This window comes from Schistocerca serialis, chromosome 11, assembly GCF_023864345.2.
Source record: "Schistocerca serialis cubense isolate TAMUIC-IGC-003099 chromosome 11, iqSchSeri2.2, whole genome shotgun sequence".
Classification (NCBI taxonomy): domain Eukaryota; kingdom Metazoa; phylum Arthropoda; class Insecta; order Orthoptera; family Acrididae; genus Schistocerca; species Schistocerca serialis.
Genome location: NC_064648.1, coordinates 158,246,582 through 158,255,297, shown reverse-complemented (window position 1 = coordinate 158,255,297; position 8,716 = coordinate 158,246,582). Strand labels below are relative to the sequence as shown.

The following is an 8,716-nucleotide window of genomic DNA, read 5'->3' as shown; positions in this document are numbered from 1 at the left end:
AGTTTTAATGGCCAGTAGTGTACTTCTACGTTACTCATAAGGCCTGAAATTCGTTCGAATTTATTCCCTGGTTTCCCGCACTCGTCGTTCCTCACGTCAAAATCACCAATTCGAAATTTTTTTAACCACTCGAAACACTGTGTTTCCCCAAGAGCATGTTCGCTGAGAGCTTCGACAAGCATTCGATGCGATTCTGGTGCAGTTTTCTTCAAATGGCAACAGAAAACTAACGCTGTCCGCAAATCGTAGTTCATAGGCGCAGAAGTCGACATGTTTACGGGTTTGAAACGGATACTGGTGTATGGAACTTGGGTTACTGTGTGTTGACTGTCGTCGTCAGCCGTTACAGGAAGAAGAGGGCGCTGCAGAGGCGGTCTCCATCTATGGGAAAATTCCAGTTTCATACATCTACGCATGTGTAATACGCATAGCACTCTTTTCTTACTGTTAATCACTGCGATGAGCCTCTGAGCTGTATTTTTCCTGTAGTTGTCGCCGTGCTTACCCCGGGGTATCTCGTCAGGTAAGTAATAGACCTGCCGCCATTCATTGCTCCGTACCTGTCTCAGATACGAGGCGTGTTTTTTTAAAGTAAGTACCGTTTTGAAATTTAAAAAAGACGTGCTAAGGTATCTCAATAATTTTATTTTTACATGAAAGCCTGTACCTTAATGTACGCACTGACGCCATTACAGTATGAATCTTCCTTGTTTACGCCCGCATCTCGTGGTCGTGCGGTAGCGTTCTCGCTTCCCACGCCCGGGTTCCCGGGTTCGATTCCCGGCGGGGTCAGGGATTTTCTCTGCCTCGTGATGGCTGGGTGTTGTGTGCTGTCCTTAGGTTAGTTAGGTTTAAGCAGTTCTAAGTTCTAGGGGACTTATGACCATAGATGTTAAGTCCCATAGTGCTCAGAGCCAGCCTTCCTTGTTTACGTTGTCTACTGAGTGTTTAAGATGCCCCCGATAATCGTGAGTCCCACCGACTGTGAAGTACGGGCTGTTATAAGATTTCTTAGTGCTAAAGGCCTATAACCGATCGGTATTGGCTCTGAGCACTATGCGACCTAACTTCTCAGGTCGTCAGTCGCCTAGACCTTAGAACTAATTAAACCTAACTAACCTAAGGACATCACACACATCCATGCCCGAGGCAGGATTCGAACCTGCGACTGTAGCGGTCGCTCGGTTCCAGACTGTAGCGCCTAGAACCGCACGGCCACTCCGGCCGGCTAAGTTTGGTGCAGGAAGTGAACAATAAGGTGCGAGAAAACAGACGCTTTTTTGTCTGCAGCTCGTGGTCGTGCGGTAACGTTCTCGCTTCCCAAGCCTCATGATGACTGGGTGTGGTGTGACGTCCTTAGGTTAGTTAGGTTTAAGTAGTTCTAAGTTCTAGGGGACTGATGACCATAGATGTTAAGTCCCATAGTGCTCAGAGCCATTTGAACCATTTTTTGAACAGACGCTTTACAATTTCCTCCTTGCGGGATGACTTTCCTAATGTTTCTCGTAGTGCTTTGTATGGCATTGTGACCGAACACTTGAATTACCGAAAATTGTGCGGACGTTGGGTACCGAAAATGTTGACGGATGTGCACAAAACCGAACGTTTAGACAGTACATTGACTTTCTTTAAGCGGTACCACAATGACTGTGATGATTTCTTAAGCCAAATTGTTACGGGTGATGAAGCATGGGTGACCTACGTCACACCAGAATCAAAGCAACAGTCCACGGAAGTTGAGCAAGGGCATCGTTTTGCTGCAAGACAACGCCCGTCCGCACGTGGCGAATCAGACCAAAGATGTCATCACATTTTGCGGTGGGAAACTTTACATCATCCTCCTTGTAGCCCCGACCTTGCGCCCAGTGACTGCCATCTGTTCCACCGAGCGAGGTGGCGCAGTGGCTAGCACACTGGACTCGCATTCGGGAGGACGACGGTTCAATCCCGCGTCCGGCCATCCTGATTTAGGTTTTCCGTGATTTCCCTAAATCGCTCCAAGCAAATACCGGGATGGTTCCTTTGAAAGGGCACGGCCGACTTCCTTCCTCGTCCTTCCCTAATCCGATGAGACCGATGACCTTGCTGTCTGGTCTCTTCCACCAAACAACCCAATCCCGAACTACCATCTGTTCCTGCACTTGAAGAAACACCCGGGCGGTCAGCGTCTTCAAGTCGATGACGAAAACAGTGGTGATGCAATGGTTAACAAGTCAGGCGGCAGGCTTCTATGAGGAGGGTATTCAAAAACTGGTACAACGCTATGACAAGTGCCTTAATATTGACGGAAATTATACACAGGGTGAAAACTATTTAAACCGACAAAGTCTGAGAGGTTGAAGGGGACATCAAAACAAATATTTTTCTCTCATCATCATCATCATCATTTAAGACTGATTATGCCTTTCAGCGTTCAGCCTGGAGCATAGCCCCCCTTATACAGTTCCTCCATGATCTCCTATTCAGGACTAACATTGGTGCCTCTTCTGATGTTAAACCTATTACTTCAAAATCATTCTTAACCGAATCCAGGTACCTTCTCATCGGTCTGCCCCGACTCCTCCTACCCTCTACTGCTGAATCCATGAGTCTCTCGGGTAACCTTGCTTCTCCCATGCGTGTAACATGACCCCACCATCTAAGCCTGTTCGCCCTGACTGCTACATCTATAGAGTTCATTCCCAGTTTTTCTTTAATTTCCTCATTGTGGACACCCTCCTGCCATTGTTCCCATCTACTAGTACCTGCAATCATCCTAGCTACTTTCATATCCGTAACCTCAACCTTGTTGATAAGGTAACCTGAATCTACCCAGCTTTCGCTCCCATACAACAAAATTGGTCGAAAGATTGAACGGTGCACAGATAACTTAGTCTTGGTACTGACTTCCTTCTTGCAGAAGAGAGTAGATCGTAGCTGAGCGTTCACTGCATTAGCTTTGCTACACCTCGCTTCCAGTTCTTTCACTATGTTGCCATCCTGTGAGAATATGCATCCTAAGTACTTGAAACCGTCCACCTGTTCTAACTTTGTTCCTCCTATTTGGCACTCAATCCGTTGTCTAATGTCATTTTTTCCTAGGAGGATTATTTAAACCGGTGGAGGCCGTATTACGCTCTTCAGTTGTAGGCAACTGCTGTCCACCAGTGTAGTAGTGTATTGTCTCTGTTTACTAATGGAGCGATACACCTGGAGTGTGAGTACACTTATATGGTTGGTGCGTACTACGTAGCGCACCACAACGGACGAGCTGCACAGCGGGTTTATCAACAACAATATGCTAATCGCCGTATCCCGCATCATACGACCTCTGCTGCTGTGTACCAACGTCTGCGTGAGACCGGGTTATTTAGCAGATTACCTGGACAGGGACGCCGTCGCACGGTAAGAACGTTGCAATTTGAGGAAGCTGTCTTGCAGCATGTGGAGCGGGTTCCGTCAATCAGCACTCGTGCAATTGCACTTAACATGGGGACGAATCAGACGAGTGTAAGAACAGTCCTTTGAGAGAAATTGTTACTTCCACTTCACTTACAGCGTGTCCACAACCTGGAACCAGTTGATTATCCACACAGAGCGCAATTTTCGCAGTGGTACCTGGAACAGTGTGAAATGCATCCTACTTTTCCATCGTCTGTGTTGTTTACCGGTGAAACAACGTTCGGGCGTGATGGAGTCTTCAACATGCACAATTCGCATGTTTGGAGTGAGGTTAACCCACATGCCACAGTTACTAGCACTCACCAAGTGCGGTTCTTCGTTAATGTGTGGGTCGGTGCTATTGGGGACTGTTTAATTGGGCCGTATCTGCTACCTAGGGCATTAAATGGCAGGCACTGTTACAGTTTTCTCGACAGAGCATTGCCAGAATTGCTGGAAGACGTCCCTCTCCCTACAAGACAACGCATGTGGTTCCAACATGACGGGGCGCCGGCATATTTCACTCGTCGTGTGCGTCGATTCCTGGACCGACGGTTCCCAGAAACGTGGATTGGCAGAGGTGGTCCTGTACCTTGGCCTGCTCGATCCCCAAATATGTCCCCTCTGGACTTTTTTGTGTGGGGAGAGTTGTTTACGGAACTCCTGTTGCATCAGAAGTGGATCTGGTTGCCCTGATAGTAGAACCAGCAGCAGCAATTCAGGATACTCCTGGGGTTTTTACCCGTGCCACACAGAATATGATCCGACGGTGTAACCTTAGTTTACGTGTCAATGGAGGCATTTTTGAAAATCTACTGTAACTGAAATTGGGCTGTGTCAATGTGTTGTCTCTTGGTCATAAAAAAATGGAAAAGTGTTTCTTGGTTTAATTAATTTGCCGCCAGAGGCAAATCCTCTAGCGGTTTAAATACTCCTCATAGGAAAAAATGACATTAGGGAAAAATATTTGTTTTGATGTCCCCTATATGGAGTGTAGCCATGTATGGAAGTGAAACGTGGACGATAAGTAGTTTAGACAAGAAGAGAATAGAAGCTTTCGAAATGTGGTGCTACAGAAGAATGCTGAAGATTATATGGGTAGATCACATAACTAATGAGGAGGTATTGAATAGAATTGGGGAGAAGAGGAGTTTGTGGCACAACTTGACTAGAAGAAGGGACCGGTTGGTAGGACATGTTCTGAGGCATCAAGGGATCACCAATTTAGTATTGGAGGGCAGCGTGGAGGGAGACCAAGAGATGAATACACTAAGCAGATTGAGAAGGATGTAGGCTGCAGTAGGTACTGGGAGATGAAGAAGCTTACACAGGATAGAGTAGCATGGAGAGCTGCATCAAACCAGTCTCAGTACTGAAGACCACAACTACAACTATAACCTCCCAGAGTTTGTCGGTTTAAATACTTTTCACCCTGTAGAAAAGTAGCTTAAAGTACAGGCTTTCATGTAAAAATAAAATTATTGAGATATCTTAGTACATTTTTTTTTAAATTTCAAAACGGTACTTACTTAAAAAACACGCCTCGAATCTTTCCACTCGTGAAAGTGTGAACGAAGTCCACTGACCGAAAAGGTTGACAATGAAGTGCAGTCTGCCCCTGATAAACATAGTCGGGCTGGAAACGTGTGACCTGCTTTGATAATAGCGTGTGCATCCCGAGCCGCCTCCGAGTGGTTGAAGAATACACTGTACATACTGCTTTGGGAATCCGTACTGCGCGGAAGAGCACTTACCGAAATATTGACATAGCTGCTGCCATATGTCTAGTTCGCCGTAACTGGCTCTGTATACCCAGCGGTTTTCGCGGTCGGCCATGTCGTTGAGGTGGACGCAGGTGCAGTCCAGCACCGAGGTCCCATTTGTCACCAGCAGAGCGACGAGCGACGCAACTACCGGATCCATCGTCTGCCGAGGATACTGGAGAGCAAACAGAAGCAGAGAAACAATATAACGACTAGCGCGGCGGAAATCTACCGCAGGACGACTAAACCACAGGAAGTGTGACGTCTCTCGTCACTACCGCAGGCACATTCCTGTCTGGCGTGAGAGTGACCAGCTGCCAACACACGGTCTTCATACAAATATACAGGGTTATTACAAATGACTGAAGCGATTTCACAGCTCTACAATAACTTTATTATTTGAGATATTTTCAAAATGCTTTGCACACACGTACAAAAACTCAAAAAGTTTTTTTAGGCACTCACAAATGTTCGATATGTGCCCCTTTAGTGATTCGGCAGACATCAAGCCGATAATCGAGTTCCTCCCACACTCGGCGCAACATGTCCCCATCAATGAGTTCGAAACCATCGTTGATGCGAGCTCGCAGTTCTGGCACGTTTCTCGGTAGAGGAGGTTTAAACACTGAATCTTTCACATAACCCCACAGAAAGAAATCGTATGGGGTTAAGTCGGGAGAGCGTGGCGTGGAGGCCATGACGTGAATTGCTGATCATGATCTCCACCACGACCGATCCATCGGTTTACCAATCTCCTGTTTAAGAAATGCCGAACATCGTGATGGAAGTGCGGTGGAGCACCATCCTGTTGAAAGATGAAGTCGGCGCTGTCGGTCTCCAGTTGTGGCATGAGCCAATTTTCCGCGGGCTACGCGTGAAACTTGCCCGCACGCGTTCAACCGTTTCTTCGCTCACTGCAGGCCGACCCGTTGATTTCCCCTTACAGAGGCATCCAGAAGCTTTACACTGCGCATACCATCGCCGAATAGAGTTAGCAGTTGGTGGATCTTTGTTGAACTTCGTCCTGAAGTGTCGTTGCACTGTTATGACTGACTGATGTGAGTGCATTTCAAGCACGACATACGCTTTCTCGGCTCCTGTCGCCATTTTGTCTCACTGCGCTCTCGAGCGCTCTGGCGGCAGAAACCTGAAGTGTGGCTTCAGCCGAACAAAACTTTACGAGTTTTTCTACGTATCTGTAGTGTTTCGTGACCATATGTCAATGAATGGAGCTACAGTGAATTTATGAAATCGCTTCAATCATTTGTAATAGCCCTGTATTGCTTCGTTTTGTGTGCGCATCTGCCACTTGTGGGAAAGACAGGACTGCCACAAAAATGGGAAGGCCTGCCCTTGTTTAGTGCTGAATTCCGAACTGGGTGCTCCTATGTAAACGTAGCGTAAACTCCGTCCACTCAGCCCCTCCGACCGACCGCCGTGTCATCCTCAGCAGACAGGCGTAATCGGAGGTGAGGGTATCATCTGGAATGCCCCAGGGAAGTGTGTGAGGTCCGCTGTTGTTTTCTATCTACATAAATGATCTTTTGGATAGGGTGTATAGCAGTGTGCGGCTGTTTGCTGATGATGCTGTAGTGTACGGGAAGGTGCCGTTGTTGAGTGGCTGTAGGAGGACACAAGATGACTTGGACAGGATTTGTGATTGGTGTAAAGAATGGCAGCTAACTCTAAATGTAGATAAATGTAAATTAATGCAGATGAATAGGAAAAAGAATCCTGTAATGTTTGAATACTCCATTAGAAGTGTAGCGCTCGACACAGTGACGTCGATTAAATATTTGGGCGTAACATTGCAGAGCGATATGAAGTGGGACAAGCATGTAATGGCAGTTGTGGGGAAGGCGGATAGTCGTCTTCGGTTCATTGGTAGAATTTTGGGAAGATGTGGTTCATCTGTAAAGGAGACCGCTTCTAAAACACTAATACGACCTATTCTCGAGTACTGCTCGAGCATTTGGGGTCCCTATCAGGACGGGTTGAGGGAGGACATAGAAGCAATTCAGAGGCGGGCTGCTAGATTTGTTACTGGTAGGTTTGATCATCACGCGAGTGTTACGGAAATGCTTCAGGAACTCGGGTAGGAATCTCTAGAGGAAAGGAGGCGTTCTTTTCGTGAATCGCTAGTGAGGAAATTTAGGGAACCAGCATTTGAGGCTGACTGCAGTACAATTTTACTGCCGCCACCTTACATTTCGCGGAAAGACCACAACGATAAGAAAGATTAGGGCTCGTACAGAGGCATATAGGCAGTCATTTTTCCCTCGTTCTGTTTGGGAGTGGAAGAGGGAGAGAAGATGCTAGTTATGGTACGAGGTACCCTCCGCCACGCATCGTTTGGTGGATTGCGGAGTATGTATGTAGATGTAGATGTAGATGTGGGGGGGAGGGGGGGTCGGGGGCATGTGGTCAGCACACTGCTCTCCTGGCCGTTTGTCAGTTTCGGAGACCGAAGCCGCTACTCCTCAATCAAGCAGCTCCTCAGTTTGGCTCAGAAGGGCTGTGCACCCCGCTTGCCAACAGCGCTCGGCAGACCGGATGGTCACCCATCCAAGTGCTATCCCAGCCCGACAGCGCTTAATTCCGGTGATCTGACGGGAACCGGTGTTACCACTGAGGCAAGGCCGTTGGGTAATTTCCCCTATAGTAAAAATACACTCCTGGAAATTGAAATAAGAACACCGTGAATTCATTGTCCCAGGAAGGGGAAACTTTATTGACACATTCCTGGGGTCAGATACATCACATGATCACACTGACAGAACCACAGGCACATAGACACAGGCAACAGAGCATGCACAATGTCGGCACTAGTACAGTGTATATCCACCTTTCGCAGCAATGCAGGCTGCTATTCTCCCATGGAGACGATCGTAGAGATGCTGGATGTAGTCCTGTGGAACGGCTTGCCATGCCATTTCCACCTGGCGCCTCAGTTGGACCAGCGTTCGTGCTGGACGTGCAGAACGCGTGAGAAGACGTCTCATCCAGTCCCAAACATGCTCAATGGGGGACAGATCCGGAGATCTTGCTGGCCAGGGTAGTTGACTTACACCTTCTAGAGCACGTTGGGTGGCACGGGATACATGAGGACGTGCATTGTCCTGTTGGAACAGCAAGTTCCCTTGCCGGTCTAGGAATGGTAGAACGATGGGTTCGATGACGGTTTGGATGTACCGTGCACTATTCAGTGTCCCCTCGACGATCACCAGTGGTGTACGGCCAGTGTAGGAGATCGCTCCCCACACCATGATGCCGGGTGTTGGCCCTGTGTGCCTCGGTCGTATGCAGTCCTGATTGTGGCGCTCACCTGCACGGCGCCAAACACGCATACGACCATCATTGGCACCGAGGCAGAAGCGACTCTCATCGCTGAAGACGACACGTCTCCATTCGTCCCTCCATTCACGCCTGTCGCGACACCACTGGAGGCGGGCTGCACGATGTTGGGGCGTGAGCGGAAGACGGCCTAACGGTGTGCGGGACCGTAGCCCAGCTTCATGGAGACGGTTGCGAAT

At 48.2% G+C, this 8,716-nt stretch overlaps 1 pseudogene; it reads right to left on the bottom strand.

Annotated features, from left to right (window-relative positions):
• Nucleotides 1-7,712: 7,712 nt before the first annotated feature.
• LOC126427536 (5S ribosomal RNA) lies at nucleotides 7,713-7,830 on the bottom strand (annotated as a pseudogene).
• Between the last annotated feature and the right edge of the window lie 886 nt (nucleotides 7,831-8,716).